Genomic DNA, 18789 nt, shown 5'->3' on the forward strand with positions numbered 1-18789 from the left:
CGAGCTTGTTTTGTATCAGTGGGTGCTCGCTTACCACACGAGCAACATGCTCGTCCGGACGGTACAATGAGCGGTATCATGTTTGCGTTCCCGTACCAAGCGTCATCGCCAGGTTCTTCGTGATAAAATCCAGGGAATCACCAAATCTGCCAGTCGGCGTCTGGCTCGTCGTGGTGATGTAAAATGCATCTCCAATTTAATCTACGAATGCTGATGGTGTGCAGAAAAATGTCATCCGAGATGCCGTGACCTACACTGAACACGCCAAGCGCAAAACCGCAATGAATGTCGTCTATACTCTGAAGCGGCAGGGACGCACTTTGTATGGATTTGGAAGTTGAAAAGGTAGAACTCACTTGTATCATTATAAAAAGGCCCTTTTCAGGGCCACCAAAATCATTTCAAAGAATGAGTTTGCATTTTCTGTTTCATGGACTGTTTCTCCCTGGAGAGCTATTTGGGTTAAACCCTAAATTATGATTTATTTCAGTACGCAAATTGCAAATATGGTCAGAAACAAACTGGAGTGAAGTGAATTTTTACTAGGCGCATTCAAAAAAGGTTTCAATTCTCAAACATTTTACAAAGGTGCCGTATTACATTACTCTCTTTACCCTTAGTGTTCGATAATCTCCGTAGTGGAAACACAATTTCAATTTTGTTCTTTATCAAAAATATGTGGTCGACCAACCAAGGGGTGGAGCTACGACGAACACATATTGAGGACAACACAAAAAAGGACGAGCTTACGTTGTGCTGTAGTCAGGTATAAAAACTCAGCATGCTGTTGCTTATGCTCAGTTCGTTTCCAGCATCAGCATGCAGCAGTTCGTTTGCAGCATGTTCCGCAAAATTCAAACCGCCGTCCATTTGCTGCTGTCACAGAAGAGTTGGCCAAGCACGCCGTCTTCGATGGCACCAAAACTGTTACCATATACACCAGCACCAAGTAAATTTCGAAAACTGCCCAAAGAAAAGGCCCTTTTCAGGGCCATCAATTTATCGACAAAGAATGAAATTGAAGTTTTGTTATTACAAGCATCAGCTTGTCAAGAGCGTTGGATGGTAAGTGAGCCACTTGTGAACAATACCGTCGCTTTCACGAGAATGGCACAAAATGAAAAGTTATTTGTGACAGTTTAGTGTAATGATTCAATTTACAAAAATCGAACGTTTCGATATAGGGGCTCCGTTTCAAAATTTTCGGCCAGAATGCTGCCTGTTTTTTCAAACGTGAAAATCTGCTGTTGTATTGAATGAAAACCTTCGATTTTTGCGCTGATTGGAAATAGTTGTGACTAATTCTGTAGAATGTACAATTACTGAAAATAACGGATTTTGTGAAAGCAGTGGTTGGTCCATACAATTCGATTCCAAGCCAGACTAGTTTTCGTTGGAAGGTCCACCTCTGACAATAGAAGTAAACTTTTTTACTATGAATTCAACTACAACTTCCTTGAAAACAGCACAGCTAAAAAACTTTTGGGAAAAACGCGCAAACCTAAATTTTTCACTATAATGGAAACTGCCTGTGCCCAGCCGCACAGCATCATCAAGATTGATAGTAATTCAAGCCGGGAGGAAAGAGGTTGTAAGGCAATGGAAAACGAAAATTTCATTTATATCTTACTGGAATATAATTGGCTGGTCCTGAAAAGAACTTGTTGGTTTGTGGTTTATTTTGGGTCACAATTTAGGCTTGCTCGATTGCTGATAGCTGTGAATTTCTCGCAGGGCGACAGTTTCTGTTCAGTAGTGATGAGGCTTCCTAACGCCAACCGTGACTGGGGTACTTTTACACGACCTTCGTTGCTTACTGCTTGCGGGGAGGCTTTCCTCTGGTGGACTTACGAGCGGTATGTTTGGTACGGGCCATTTATCAACAAAGAATCGAATTAAAGTTTTGTTATTACAAGCATCCGAAAGTAGCTTGCCAAGAGCGTTCGATGGCAAGTGAGCTACTTGTGAACAATATCGTCGATTTCACGTAGAATGACACAAAAGAAAAAGTTATCTTTTGTTTGTTTGTTTACAGTTTCGTGTTTACTAGGCGCATTCAAAAAAGGTTTCAATTCTCAAACATTTTACCAAGGTGCCGTATTACATTACTCTTTTTACCCTGAGTGTTCGATATTGGAAACACAATTTCAATTTTGTTCTTTATCAAAAATATGTGGTCGACCAACGAAGGGGTGGAGCTACGACGAACACATATTGAGGACAACACAAAAAAGGACGAGCTTACATTATTGTGCTGTAGTCAGGTATAAAAACTCAGCATGCTGTTGTTCACGATCAGTTCGTTTGCAGCATCAGCATGCAGCAGTTCGTTTGCAGCATCTCCCGCAAAATTCGAACCACCGTCCATTTGCTGCTGTCAGAAGAGTTGGCCAAGCACGCCGTCTTCGATGGCACCAAAACTGTTACCATATACACCAGCACCAAGTAAATTTCGAAAACTGCCCAAAGAAAAGGCCCTTTTCAGGGCCATCAATTTATCGACAAAGAATCGAATTGAAATTTTATTACAAGCATCAGAAAGTGGCTTGCAAGGGGTGTTGGATGGTAAGTGAGCCACTTGTGAACAATATCGTCGCTTTCAAGTAGAATGGCACAAAATAAAAAAGTTATTTGTGTGATTTGTAGACAGGTTAGTGTAATGATTCAATTTACAAAAATCGAACGTTTTCTAACATTTCGATATAGGTGCTCCGTTTCAAAATTTTCGGCCAGAATGTTCCCTGTTTTTCTAAAAGTGAAAATCTGCTATTGTACTGAATGAATATCTTCGATTTTTGCGCTGATTGAAAATAGTTGTGACTAGTTGTGTAGAATGTTCAATTACTGAAAATAACAGATTTTGTGAAAGCAGTGGTTGGTCCATACAATTCGATTCCAAGCGAGCCAGACTAGTTTTCGTTGGAAGGTCCATCTCTGACAACAGAAATAAACTATTTTATTTTGAATTCAACTACAACTTCCTTGAAAACAGCACAGCTAAAAAACTTTAGGGAAAAACGCGTAAACCTAAATTTTCCACTATAATAAAAACTAGTGCCCCCGCCGCACAGCATCATCAAGATTGATAGTTATTCAAGCCGGTTAGAAAGGGGGTGGGAGGTTTTAAGGCAATGGAAAATTTCATTTATAATAATAATACTTTATAATTGGCTGGTCCTGAAAACAACTTGTTGGTTTTGTGGTTTATTTTGGGTCACAATTTAGGCCCGCTCGATTTCTGATAGCTGTGAATTTTTCGCAGGGCGACTGTTTCTGTTCGGTAGCGATGAGGCTTCTTAACGCTAACCGTGACTGGGGCACTTTTACATGGCCTTCGTTGCCAACCAGCCCCTGTCAAGGACGACGTCTCTGTACAGCCAACATCACTGCCATGAAAGGCAAAACATTGATTTTGAGCCGAATGATTAGAAGCTGTATTTAGTTACAAAATGTCGATTAAATTAAATTATTAAATCATCCCACAAGATGCAAAACGTCGTGTGAAATGCTTGAATATCGAGCATAGTGCCGAACATAATTCTTTGTTTGGGGCTTTATAGCTATAACGCCCCATATATGTCGGTCGCTGTCAAACTCCATATGATGGTATAGGGTTGCCAGGGAGTTGTTGCCAACTGCTTGCGGGGAGCCTTTCCTCCGGTGGACTTACGGTTTGTTTGGTACAGGTCATGTAGCGAAAAATGCTGATCTGCTACTTCTCTAATGCTGGTAGTAGGACGACGGTCAAACGCTCGTTTGCGTGCCTTCATTCATAAAAGTTCAACAATATTTTCAAAGAATGTTGCAAATTGTCAACTTGATAATTCCAAAAATACTCCAAATAAACTATGAATGTGCTAAAGTCGACAAAATCGCATAGAAATTGCTTATTCCAGAGCAGAATTTACCGGTCTAAAGTGTATTCTACTTCACTCCGGTTATGTCTGTGACATTACCCACCCATCTTTTACATTTCTTATAAAAGAAATGTATAGAATTCGCTCAAACTTTCAAGATTTTTTCCGAGGCCCGGAGGGCCGAGTCTTATATACCAATCGACTCAGCTCGACGATTTGGGACAATGTCTGTGTGTGTGTGTCTGTGTGTGTGTGTGTATGTAACGGACAAATTCTCATTCGTGTTTCTTAGTAATGGCTGAACCGATCTTATCCAAACCAATTTTAAATGAAAGAACTAAAAAACAGTATGAACGCTATTACTATGTTTTTGATTCTGATGTTTAGTTTCCAAGATATGAATGTTTGAATGCGTAAAAATGGCGTTTTTTGCAGTTTTTTTGAATTATCTGCCGAAATTGATAGTATAGATTAACAATTTATATGTTTTTAGACAGGTTTAACGAATACCTTTCGAACAAGCTATAGATTGTAGAAATCGGACTATTATCAAAAGAGATATTTAATTTTAAATGCGGACGAAAGATTTTTATCATTTCCCATTGCCAGAAATATGACCAAAAACATATAATCTATTATTAACGCCAAAACGGCTTATTTTAGGTCAATAGTATCTTCGGAGAATTTAATGGAGGCAATATGACCTTTCTTTTGGAATTGTGCTTTTGCTGATTAATTCCCCTATGAGTGAGATATTTTCACAAATTTTCTTGGAAGTGATTATATCGAAATGATGTCTTCAGCAAATTTGTAGCTCTTACTTTTGCGAATAACTTTACTGAAGACTTCAAATATCTATTTTGAATACTTTAAAAGTTATGGCTTGTTGTTTGTGGATTACTCTTTGTCGCCTATTTATTGTTCAATATAGTAATAATCCATTGAAATAAGCCAAACATTATTTCGATAAATCGAATTTTGTATTTCATTTTTCTATCTACAACCGCTAGAAATAATCACCGAACACTTCCAAATTGTCTGGAAGGAACTTGATAACTTATCAGTACAAAAATGTTCATTTGTGCGAACCTTCTGACTGCATTTTTTCTAACTTATAACCATCGGATCGATCTGAAACATATCGGAAAATGAAAAGCGAAATAAATAACTCCAAGCAACGGCGTAGCCCAGAGAAAGTTTTGGGGTTTAACACCATACAACCCCCCCCCCCCCCCACCAGACCCAAAAAAATATTGGATTGAAGTTGAAAATTTATTGATGCAGACTGATTTAATTCAATATTACAATAACAATTATCTGATCCGTAGATTGATAACCTGTTGTTGTAAACATCATGAGGACTTTTGATAAATTGTCGGAATGGGGTCCTCCTGATATGTAACTGATCTATTGGTCTTGATTTCACAGTTGTCTAATAGCATCAATATCAAATTCCTGCCTGAAAACATTCCAATAGAAAATTCCAGAGATCTGTAATCAATCATAATCCTCAGATTTATTTTCAAATTGAGCTTGTTTTTGTAGAAATGTACTGTAATAAGGGTCTTTAGTTAATAGGAAGCGAAGTTCAAATTGATTTAATGTCTATGAAACATAGAACTGCTCACCAAAAAAAATGCATAATTTTCAACATTTGCTAAAAATGTTTTTGCTTTTCTCATTCACTCTAAAATTCGTCAATCTAATCCCGACCCGGAGGTCCGAGTGTCATTTGCCAATTGACTGAGTTCGTCGAGATCGGAAAATATCTGTGTGTGTATGTATGTGTGTGTATGTGTATATGTGGAAAAAAATGTAACCTTTGTTAATCAGAGATGGCTGGATCGATTTACACAAATGAAATGAAAAATTTCAAAATCAAATTTGTATTTTTGATGCCAAATGACTTTAAAATGCATGAAACATTGAGATGTTTGACAAAAATTGACTTTTTTGGACTTTGGTACATTTTTGCCTTTCTAATATAGAAAGGTTATGCAATCACTCTAAAAATCGTCAATCATACCGGCCCGGAGGGAGTATGCAGTGAGGGGTTGCTACTTTAAAATTAAAACTAGTTTAAAATTTCTTAACAAGTTGAAAATGTTCGGCAGGGCCTGGACCTTCCGGATCTTTCTCCATGATCCGCCGCTGGTTTCAAGCGATGTTTCAGTATCACATAGTATCTGAAGATCGTGGCTGTCGATCCGTTGTATGTATGTGCAAATCGTACTGAACAAGTAATATTCATTTCCACCATTGTATTGAACATAATCAGCCATGGAATCGTAGTCTGGATAAATGAGAAAAGCACAATTGCACCCACCTAAAACAGGTTTTTTTGGAATGCGTCGAGTTGAGACGAAAACGTAATATGATTAACACTAACACTTTCCGAATGTAGAGAGAAATTTATGAAAAATGACGATTTCCATTCGACTCTAGCAGGTTCTGATCGATTTTGATGAGTATTTGATTTTTGTTGTATGACCAATTATATGTATAGGTCAAATGTTCAAAAACAGTAATTTAAGCTTAAGATAGCATCATTTTGAAACCGCCAATTTTGGGGGTTTAGTATCTTCAATGAGTTTTACAAACGTTAAACAGCGCATCATTTGATAAAATAATTTTGACGGTATATCGTCCAAGAAGTATTTATGGTGAATTTTCTCAGGTTAATATTCATGATTATAATAAAGTCTCAACAAATTCGCTAAAGACAACACGAACTCTGTTAATATTTTCTGAAAAATTAATTCTGCATAATTTTAAAACTTCAAAAATTACGGTTTCGGAATTATGCCGTTTGGGCAGTATGATCGATTTTCACCAAACCGAATTTCTGGCAAGCAAGTAGAAACAAAGTCGTTCTACACTCGTTCACAAGAAACTTCTTCGAATGCTGAATATCTATTATAATACATTGAAACCCCGATTTTATCAGCCAAATATGAACATATGTTTGATGGGCTCTAGCAGACGAACAAGACTGAATTGGAGTAAATCCTTTCTTGCGCATGTTTTCCTTATCATGAAGATGGAAATATGTAAAAATAAAAAGTTCATCATAATCAGAAATAGTTATCAGACTACATCAAGGGACGGGAAGAATATTTTAACAGCTTCAGTTTATTATAAAGAAAAAAATTGCCCGATTTAGTCAATGTCCCCATTTTGTCAGCCTAAAATACACCATGAGATAGATAAAAATGGGTCTTTATTGTATGTATTATTCTTTATTGTATGTATTATTTCACATTAATAGGTACATTTCATTTTTGGGGATTTTTTATTGCATCGAACTACAACAATTTTTAGGTAGCTTTCAAGGGGTTATTTTATAGACTTCTTCCAAAATTTGGCGAACTTATTCCAATTCGTATACCAATTAATTGGTATACTTAAGGGTTTATATGTTGCAGATGGAGAAAATACTGAAACTTTCAGCTTTTTTCCTACACAATATTACGTAAGCTTATTAAACAATTTTTCCTAATAAGTTTGTGAAAATTAAAAACTATTTGAAATTTTTTAATAGTTTAATTTTTTATTTAACCGTGATTTTTTAATAAATAGTGACCATCGCTTCACAACGTAGTCTATTTTTCATGGCTTGCGGTGAGCACGATCTCTCGAATTGCTGAACTGAAAATGATGGAAGAGAAATTAATTTGTAGTATTCTTTACAGATTTAACTCGCCGCGCAGATAGCTCTGAATTAGACCCGCTGGTGCCCTAAGACGATTTCGCTAGGTTTTCAGAGCACTGTGCACCCAGTGCATTAACGCAAGTGACGAAAGGTTATCGAAAAGTTTCGTGAAAATGAAAATTCCAGTAATGATGATGATTTTCCCAAATGGTTCGTTTTCGAGAGGTTTTTATTTGTTCTTTGGCATTAGGATTAGCGATAATAATTCAAATCAAGGATACTACTGGGAAGTCACCTTTAGAAAAAGTCGAAGTCGAAGTAAAATTTGGAACTATGCACGCATGCACTTCAGAGATAGCGTGACATCAGGATCTGCGATTCCATTTCAACGCTTTTTTGTGAAAAGGGCGATACTTACAAATATAAACATAAGGTTTTTTTTCATACATGCGAATGAGGGCTTTGAAGCGCAACAAATTAACCTAAAAATTTGGATTCTACGATTTTGCTTTCTTAAACTACAGCAAAAAATACAACGGGCGAAACTGTATTTTTGTTTGTTTATTTAAAGTTTCGCCCTCCACGCTCCATGCAAACAATCAGGGCGATACTTTTTTTGCTAGCAGTTTAGAGGCGAAACTGTTTTTTCGTATTTTTTAGGATTATCAAGCTGATACCAGCTGTAAATGGTAACAATGATCGCTATTGAAAAACCCGGACGAAATCGGTGGTGTAAAACTGTAGTTATTGTAAAAAACGTAAGGGCGATACTTCAATGCTGATAGGTGGGACCGAAAATGTAAACAATCGCCAAAGGGGCGATACTATAATTTTGTCAATTTCAATAGCAAAAACAAATTTTAATTTAATAATTTCAAATACTTTATGAAGTTTTGGGTTTCGATCACTGAATCATGCAATCTAGAATATAAAACACTGGAAATATTCACTGTTGATTTTCTTTGAATGGTGTCACTGCTAGTAGTTTTTAAGAAAAAGCGTTGATTTCTTAGTTCTCAGTCGCGTTGGAAATTTGAGTAAAGTATAAACTTCAAATCGATTCAAAAAAAAATTCGAATTTTTTGGCTCAGTACAATATATAACCCCTTTAGGAAAATTCAGTTTTCCTACCACAATTTAGATATTTTATTAACAGAGCATTAACAATAATTCGTTGGTATGTCTATTTTATGGGCCATTTTTCGCTTTCCCATTGATTTGGTTTGAGATTTCTAGCACTGATGTTGTCCTATGCTGATTTGAGCGATTCTCTGAGTCCTGCCACTATCCCATGTAGTATGTGTTATCAAAAACATCGCGATGCATCAAGATCTAAATGTTCTCAAACGATACAATATCCGAAGAGAGTGATAAGAGTTATAAGAAATGTCTCATCACACTGTTAGGTGGATTAAAAGCGTTTTTATTATTATGTAATTAAGACAATATTAAATGGCATATATGAATTAAATCATTACAATACATACCAACACCCTATGTACCAACTACCAGCGATGATTGTAAAACAGCACAAATGAAACATTAAAAACCGTACATCATAGCGCAGCTTCTAATTGCTGTAACACCAAAGAACTCATTGTTTTGATGCGGTGGGAACTAAGCTTTTTCATCGCGAAACATTCATCCGCCAAACATACACATGCTGCGTTCTTTACTGGCTAATATTTTCTATCTCTAATGCATTCAGTTTTCATGTCTGGAATGTTGATGAGTTACATTGCAGTAGCACTCGGAAGTATCAACAAAGTAACAAAAAGAATAAAACTTAAGGTATGAAATGGTCTATTCCCATGAATTTCTTAGTGGCTACAGCAAGGTCTACTAAAGGCGAATAAAAAAATGTAGCAGATTTACATTGCGTTGTAATTAGCTTATCATAAGTACATCGTCTTTGATCATTTAAGCATCTCGCTAGATATCGTCACATATCGTAATCCTCAATTTACTAACTGGGACCTCTACGAAGAGAGGGTATTATATATGGGTATTTCCGTCGATTGGTGGCAGCATACCAAGAGACTTGACCACTCGCGCACAAAATGCTTGCGTCTGAAATTCTCGGTGTACAACAATTTCATATTAAACTTGCAGTTTTTTGACAAACAGTAAATCACTGAACCGGATCGCCGACTGGCCTTCTTGGACCCGCTGGGAACTCTTGGGATCAGATTTACAGGTAGCTGTTAGCATGTCAACCAAAAGAGAAGAGATAAATAAATTTAAATATCTATCGGGGGTTTAAAAATATGTGTATGACAGACATACAGGATCGGATAACTGGCACTAGAACACTAGGCGCACGATCAGACAACATGTTTAATGTTGCGATAATCGTCAACACAAGTGCAGAGACCGTTCTCCCCGACCCCAAAACTCCGAAGATGCGCATTCAACGTACCATGATTGGACATGACCCGATATATCACCCAAAGGAATTCACGACCTTCATCCATCCCCTTGGTTAGGTTTGCTGATACCGTTCGAATTCCAAAACTTTAATTGCCCCACGAAATTTGATAAATTTCCAAGCGCCCTCTGACAAGATATACTGAAAAATTCGTTGAAGCTACGCGATCTTTCATAAATATCTCCTTCTAATGCCTAAGTGTCCGCCTTCTCATTACCCGGAATGAAGCAATGTGAAATGTGTTTCGTCTGAATCAAGCCAGTCAAAACGTTGTACGCTTCCACCGGAAGAATTGTTTTGTTTTGATTCGATTGTTTCGGATATAATGAACGCGTAACTCTTTGAATCACTTTGACACACTAAATGTAGCGAGGTCGAGTACAATGATAAATCTAACGCGCTAGGCCGAGCTGGTGGAGTTGGCGTTCTTGTCGTTTCCATCGTAGTCAAGATGGTCATATTGAAATTGTCGCGAATATCATACATTAAGATAGATCGGTTATCATCGTGAAGCCCATGGCATACCGTGGAAGTTGAAGTCACCTAGAACCAACTGACGTGCGTTGAGTATAGAAACAATATCAATAAGTTTTTGCCTGTGATTCGGATTTGATAATTATCTTATAAGCGACAACTTCAATACATGGTACCGAACAAAGGCTAATCCGATAGAAATAATAGCATATTTTGATCCCTAAAACGCTCTTACATAATGTTTTTGCGGTTCTGACAAATAATGTTAAAATTGTGGAAGATCTATGTCGAAAGTTAACCAAGTTTTCTATAATGCAAATACATTGTGTAAAACGAAAATAATAGGCGTGAGCACTTACTTCGGTTTTGTAACAGCACACATCAAGGGACACTTTCAGGCATTTACGAGGAAGCTCAGGAGAGGAAATGGTTCTCCTCTTTCGAAAATTTATAGACACATTACAAGATGTTCCCTCAATGGGATTGTCAGAATCTCTCTCTAGTGAGAGTAAAAATTAGTCGTGGCCGGTGGCGTAGCCCTCTTTAGCATTTCTCCTCGGAGTGGAACTCAAAAGAATGCTTAAATGTTTCCCCGTCTAATTTATATGTGCGATATGTCGACAGTTCATGCGGAGTCTCTCCACAGAAGGAAAACATTCCACAATTCTCTCCGCATTTTCTGCTCCGTGCCTTGTTTCTACAATGGGTAACTATATAACCCTACTGTTTGCAACGTCGGTAGTTCATGCACAAAACCTAGAAGAGCCTCGTTCAAAAGAACAAAGTTTGGATGAACAGATCCGGTGAAAGGCTTGAAATGAGGCCAATGGAAAATAAGTTGTTTTCTTATACTCCTCGATTGCTGCTTAACGCAATTGCTTGCATACTAGAATTTCCACTAACTGAAGCGAAGGGTTCTGGAAGGAGCCAATCCCATATTTCGCAATTAAGGCCCCTCCCGGAGACTACACCATCAATCTCTACTTCCCTGGTGGGTACGTATATAAATACTTATTCATATACGCCCGAGTGTTGATCAGTTAGATCATGCGATTTATGGATGTTGTTAAATGGCTTATCTTTGGTCCGGAAGTAGACCGTTCAAGGGCCGGTTGTATTAGATGGATATTGTTTGTATTGAAAAGAAGACTTATTGGCATTGTTTTTGCCATTGGAGAAATATTCAAATCGTTCTATGTCGGTCGTCGGAGAAACCTCCCCATTAGTCAATATTATCATGCGGGCTTCAGTATCCACCAAAGAAGGTTCTATCGCAGGGAGTGCAACGAAATTGAAATGAATGGAGTAATTGGTACTTAGCTGTACAAATATTCTATGTAGTATCAGTAATCAATAAACACATTTTCGCTAACCAGTTAACAAAGGGTGTTCCAAATGAATACAAGCTATTATCAGGGAGTTTTAATTTTCACTTACACACGCCATGTTTAAACATTCATCAATACGAGTAGAATTTACTCCGAATCTTACTACCCACTCCGGAAAAAAGTATTCCGCCGGTTCTGGTTAGGGAGAATGGCCCATCGAGGTTAAAACCCCAATAAACAAAAATAAATATAACAATAATTACAATAATAATAATAATAACAATAATAACAATAATAACAATAATAACAATAATAACAATAATAACAATAATAACAATAATAACAATAATAACAATAATAACAATAATAACAATAATAACAATAATAACAATAATAACAATAATAACAATAATAAAATAAAATGGAGATATCCAATACCCCTACCCCTTCCACGTCGACAAGCGTGAACTTTCTTGTAACTCTTCAAGCATGTTTCAAAAAAAGTTCTTACCTGTAATTTTGCAACAGGATACATTCCAGTAGCGTGGTGGAAAATATTTGTAAAATTTATTCCCATAGGTGGCCGCGTTACTTATGAGCAGGCAAAGAGTTTTTAGACGGATCAATCTGACATCCATCATTCTCAAACTATTGGAGCGTTTTTTTCCTTTGTTGTATTTTGTTGTTGGGAAAAAAACCGACCACTGCATGCAAAACACCATGCATATCAGCATGGAAAGTACTATCACCCTATTATACATTGTTATCTACAACATTGAAAACAGTTTTTTTGCAAAAGTAATCAAGCTTAGGAGTTTTTCGTGATATTGAGGGTGCTTTTGACAACGTCTCCTTTGAATCCATTTTGGAAGAAGCACGAAGTCATGGAGTTCTTTTCCATATCAGCCAAGTAGAGATAAGGAAACATTGTCTGCGGGAGTCCTCGAGGTGGTGTGCTGTCACCACTGTTCATGAAAACTTGTCGCCGATGACTTGTTAAGGGGATTTATGAGGTTGGATTCCGACATATGGTTTCGCTGATGATTATCATATAATGATCATCGAAATTTGCATCAAAGCACTTTTTGATTTGATGCAATAAGCCTTGTGTACTGTTGAGCAATGATGCCTTTATGTTAAACTATCAATTAATCCAAATAAAACATCAATGGTGATTTTCATGCAACGAAGGATTGCAACTGTAGATCGCTCGTTGCAGTCCTTTGACTTTGAAATTATTGTCGCAGTTCAAGTACGTTAGGGTAATTCTTGACTCAAAACTTAATTGACTAGCTCAAATCGATTTCAGAATCTCAAACCCAAGTGCATTCGGTGGATTTACACAACAATTGTTAGATCAATACTGTGCTAAGGGGTTCCTTGTGTAGTGGCGGAAGGGAGAAGTCACGACAATCCAGTCAAAGTTGAACCATCTTCAGATGATGGTCTTGTTGGCGATGACTAGTGCGTTCACGACAACACTTACTGCTGCTCTAGAGGCACTCTTGAACATAAAACCACTGTATGTGTTTTTGAAACAAGAAGTACTTTTTTTATACCTATCGTTTTAAGGTTACTTGATTCTGTAACTATAACCCAATAGATCTTGTAACTAGCCCACACAAGACTGTGGGCCCCAAATGGTTACTTGGGGTATATATTTGCTCCAGTGACATTACACTCACATGTAGTTTTCCTTTTAAATTGTTTAATGTTAGAATTTCTCCTGGCGAGGAAGGGCTGTCTGGAGCTGCATGGAACGGCAACTTGTAGATGTAGAATACGTAGTTTGTTACAGAAGTGGTTCTTTTGTTGGAGGGCAGAGCCATTGCTAGTGCCTACTGCCCTGAAATGAGATTAAGTCAATTCCATTTACTTGGTAAATACTGCATCGCATTCCAAACGGAAATCTTCACGATGCTGTGTGGAACACAATCAGCACTTCAACAGCGAATTTTCGGTAAAAGTTTTTTTTTCTGACAGTCAGCCTGTTCTAAAAGCACTTAGCTCGACAGATTCGAGATCAAAATTAGTCGATAGAGGATAGAGGTTCATGTTTTAACTGCTTGCGAACATGCCAACCATTGGCGTAGTTTGCAAATGTGAGTCCGAAAATGTCAAAGAATTTGTCGCATTTTTTCAAGCATTTTTGCAGCAGTCAGGGCACTAACTGAACATTACCAACTGAGTTATCATATGGTTACTATTCAGAGTAGGGGAACTGTGGGTAAGACGGACAGGTGGGGTAAGACGGACATATGGTGATTTTAGAGATTTAACATTAAAACTTCAATTGTATTGTATATATATACCCTATCATTATGGATAACCTTGAATTATGAAACACTTAGTAGGCCTTGAATACTGCTAAAACGTGTACCATTTAAACAAATATTGATAATCAATAGTGCAGTTTCGTGCGGATATAATTTTCAAGTTTCCGATTTTTTGTTTCATCGAGGAAAAAAATAATTTTTTCGCGGATTCTTTCCTTTATTTCGATAAAGTAACTCTTAAGTGACATCTTCATGTAAAATAACAGGTAAGTTTATTTATGCGTGAATAAGTACAAACGTTTAAAAATATTTGTACTGGTGAGGCAGTTTTGATTAATTCTATTGATTCATCCTTATATGAATCTCTCACGTGTAGAAACGAAATTCTAGCAGTTAAACGTGGAGAACCATCCAGTTAGCTGAAGTCTCACTTGCAGTAAATGTGACCGAGGCTAAATACGGAATTTCTAGAACCGGTAGACGAGTTAGTGCAGGTCCCATATTCTGGCTGTGTGTAATCAAGGAACTGAAGTAACCAAGTACGCATTTAATATACAACTGTACAGTTTTGTAAAAATGATTGTGACTGATCGTTGGAACTGATTGTATAACTTTTTTTTATGACAATAGCAAAAATATTATATATTATATATTAGATATTAGAAATGCATCATTTGCTTCAACTCTAAATCGAACCCCAAAACATTTTTTCGCCTCGAATTGAACATATATATATATATATATATATATATATATATATATATATATATATTAATATATATATATATATATATAATATATATATATATATATATAATATATATAATATATATAATATATATATATATATATATATATATATATATATATAATATATATATATATATATATATACATATATATAGGGGAGAGAGGGTAACAGTGGATCAGCAGGAACTATGAAACATTCGCAATAAAATCACAATGCATGATCGGAATCGTCTAATTCCCTCATATTTCACAATTTCTAATTCTTTACACGTGTTGCTATATTTTGGAAGAGATCTGATAACTCTATCTCTTTTAATGGATATTTGTTTGTTTTGTGATAGCCAGAGTAAATTGCAATGATAAACATTATTCCATCTTTATGAATTACCATTCATTGAATAAATGTTTAGTCTATTGCTATTTATAGCAAATTTTATGCTCAACATTTGCCGCGAACAAAGTTTTTTGGTAACTACTCATGGTTCTGTGTGATTTCACAATTTTCATGAATAGACCCATTGGGTAACTGTGAAACGATGGCGTATGGGGAACAGTGATTTTTGTTTGTTTTTGTGGTCTGTCTCAAAATGTCAATGGGTTCCGATTTTCCACAGTAAATACTACTCATATAGTGCAAAATTAGTAAATTTGGCCAAATTTTGTAGAAATTGTCTCTTATTTCAGCATTGCAGCTAATATGCATATATGGTGGTTCGATGTTACGCGATGATATAGTGGATTCTTTCGTAAACACACGATTTTCGCCTCAATATAACTTTAATTCAAAGCGTTAGGATCATTCTTCGTCAAAACAAAAGAATAAAATTTATAAGTAGAATATTTCACTATAGACGACATCGTGTTTCATAGTTCCTACCCATGGGGCACACTGATACATTTTACCACCAACTGTTTATTATCCAAAAAATGTTATTTCCCGTGAATTTTACCAGCTGGAAAAAATATATGTATTAGTTAACAACATAGTGGCACTATGTATCACTTTTGATTACACAAATAACATGTATTATCATCAAAATTAAATTGTAGAAAAAATGTGTTTCATTGTTACCCTCTCTCCCCTATATATATATATATATATATATATATATATATATATATATATAATATATATATATATATATATATATATATATATATAATATATATATATATATATATATATATATATATATATATATATATATATATATATATATATAATATATATATATATATATATATATATATATATATAATATATATATGTATATATATATATATATATATATATATATATATATATATATATATATATATATATATATATATATATATATATATATATATATATATATATATATATATATATATATATATATATATATATATATATATATATATATATATATATATATATATATATATATATATATATATATATATATATATATATATATAGGGGAGAGAGGGTAACAATGAAACACATTTTTTTCTACAATTTAATTTTGATGATAATACATGTTATTTGTGTAATCAAAAGTGATACATAGTGCCACTATGTTGTTAACTAATACATATATTTTTTCCAGCTGGTAAAATTCACGGGAAATAACATTTTTTTGGATAATAAACAGTTGGTGGTAAAATGTATCAGTGTGCCCCATGGGTAGGAACTATGAAACACGATGTCGTCTATAGTGAAATATTCTACTTATAAATTTTATTCTTTTGTTTTGACGAAGAATGATCCTAACGCTTTGAATTAAAGTTATATTGAGGCGAAAATCGTTTGTTAGCGAAAGAATCCACTATATCATCGCGTAACATCGAACCACCATATATGCATATTAGCTGCAATGCTGAAATAAGAGACAATTTCTACAAAATTTGGCCAAATTTACTAATTTTGCACTATATGAGTAGTATTTTACTGTGGAAAATCGGAACCCATTGACATTTTGAGACAGACCACAAAAACAAACAAAATCACTGTTCCCCATACGCCATCGTTTCACAGTTACCCAATGGGTCTATTCATGAAAATTGTGAAATCACACAGAACCATGAGTAGTTACCAAAAAACTTTGTTCGCGGCAAATGTTGAGCATAAAATTTGCTATAAATAGCAATAGACTAAACATTTATTCAATGAATGGTAATTCATAAAGATGGAATAATGTTTATCATTGCAAATTTACTCTGGCTATCACAAAACAAACAAATATCCATTAAAAGAGATAGAGTTATCAGATCTCTTCCAAAATATAGCAACACGTGTAAAGAATTAGAAATTGTGAAATATGAGGGAATTAGACGATTCCGATCATGCATTGTGATTTTATTGCGAATGTTTCATAGTTCCTGCTGATCCACTGTTACCCTCTCTCCCCTATATATATATATATATATATATATATATATATATATATATATATATATATATATATATATATATTATATATATATATATATAATATATATATATATATATATATATATATATATATATATATATATATATTATATATATATATATATATATATATATATATAATATATATATATATATATTATATATATATATATATATATATATATTATATATATATATATATTATATATATATATATATATATATATATATATATATATATATATATATATATATGTTCAATTCGAGGCGTTTTGGGGTTCGATTTAGAGTTGAAGCAAATGATGCATTTTCTAATATCTAACCCTTAAAGGCGCAAACCAATTTTTCTAAAACTTTCTGAAAATTGTCTCACAGCTTTGATACATTACTATGATAATTTTGAGATGGTTTTCGCAATGTTGTTTTAAAAACAACATTGCGCATTTAAGGGCTAATATATAATATATAATATTTTTGCTATTGTCATAAAAAAAAGTTATACAATCAGTTCCAACGATCAGTCACAATCATTTTTACAAAACTGTACAGTTGTATATTAAATGCGTACTTGGTTACTTCAGTTCCTTGATTACACACAGCCAGAATATGGGACCTGCACTAACTCGTCTACCGGTTCTAGAATTCCGTATTTAGCCTCGGTCACATTTACTGCAAGTGAGACTTCAGCTAACTGGATGGTTCTCCACGTTTAACTGCTAGAATTTCGTTTCTACACGTGAGAGATTCATATAAGGATGAATCAATAGAATTAATCAAAACTGCCTCACCAGTACAAATATTTTTTAAACGTTTGTACTTATTCACGCATAAATAAACTTACCTGTTATTTTACATGAAGATGTCACTTAAGAGTTACTTTATCGAAATAAAGGAAAGAATCCGCGAAAAAATTATTTTTTTCCTCGATAAAACAAAAAATCGGAAACTTGAAAATTATATCCGCACGAAACTGCACTATTGATTATCAATATTTGTTTAAATGGTACACGTTTAGCAGTATTCAAGGCCTACTAAGTGTTTCATAATTCAAGGTTATCCATAATGATAGGGTATATATATACAATACAATTGAAGTTTTAATGTTAAATCTCTAAAATCACCATATGTCCGTCTTACCCCACCTGTCCGTCTTACCCACAGTTCCCCTACTCTGAATAGTAACCATATGATAACTCAGTTGGTAATGTTCAGTTAGTGCCCTGACTGCTGCAAAAATGCTTGAAAAAATGCGACAAATTCTTTGACATTTTCGGACTCACATTTGCAAACTACGCCAATGGTTGGCATGTTCGCAAGCAGTTAAAACATGAACCTCTATCCTCTATCGACTAATTTTGATCTCGAATCTGTCGAGCTAAGTGCTTTTAGAACATATATATATATATATATATATATATATATATATATATATATATATATATATATATATATATATATATAATATATATATATATATATAATATATATATATATATATATATATATATATATATATATATATATATATATAATATATATATATATATATATATATATATATAATATATTATATATATATATATATATATTAAAAAGAGCCACAATTTA

At 34.5% G+C, this 18789-nt stretch overlaps 1 protein-coding gene across 1 annotated transcript in view; it reads right to left on the bottom strand.

Moving 5' to 3' along the window:
* The window catches only part of LOC131679493 (uncharacterized), a 116159-nt gene that overhangs the window by 59654 nt on the left and 37716 nt on the right, over positions 1 to 18789 (bottom strand). The gene's annotated exons all lie outside the window — the stretch shown is intronic.

This window comes from Topomyia yanbarensis, chromosome 2 (genome assembly GCF_030247195.1).
Source record: "Topomyia yanbarensis strain Yona2022 chromosome 2, ASM3024719v1, whole genome shotgun sequence".
Classification (NCBI taxonomy): domain Eukaryota; kingdom Metazoa; phylum Arthropoda; class Insecta; order Diptera; family Culicidae; genus Topomyia; species Topomyia yanbarensis.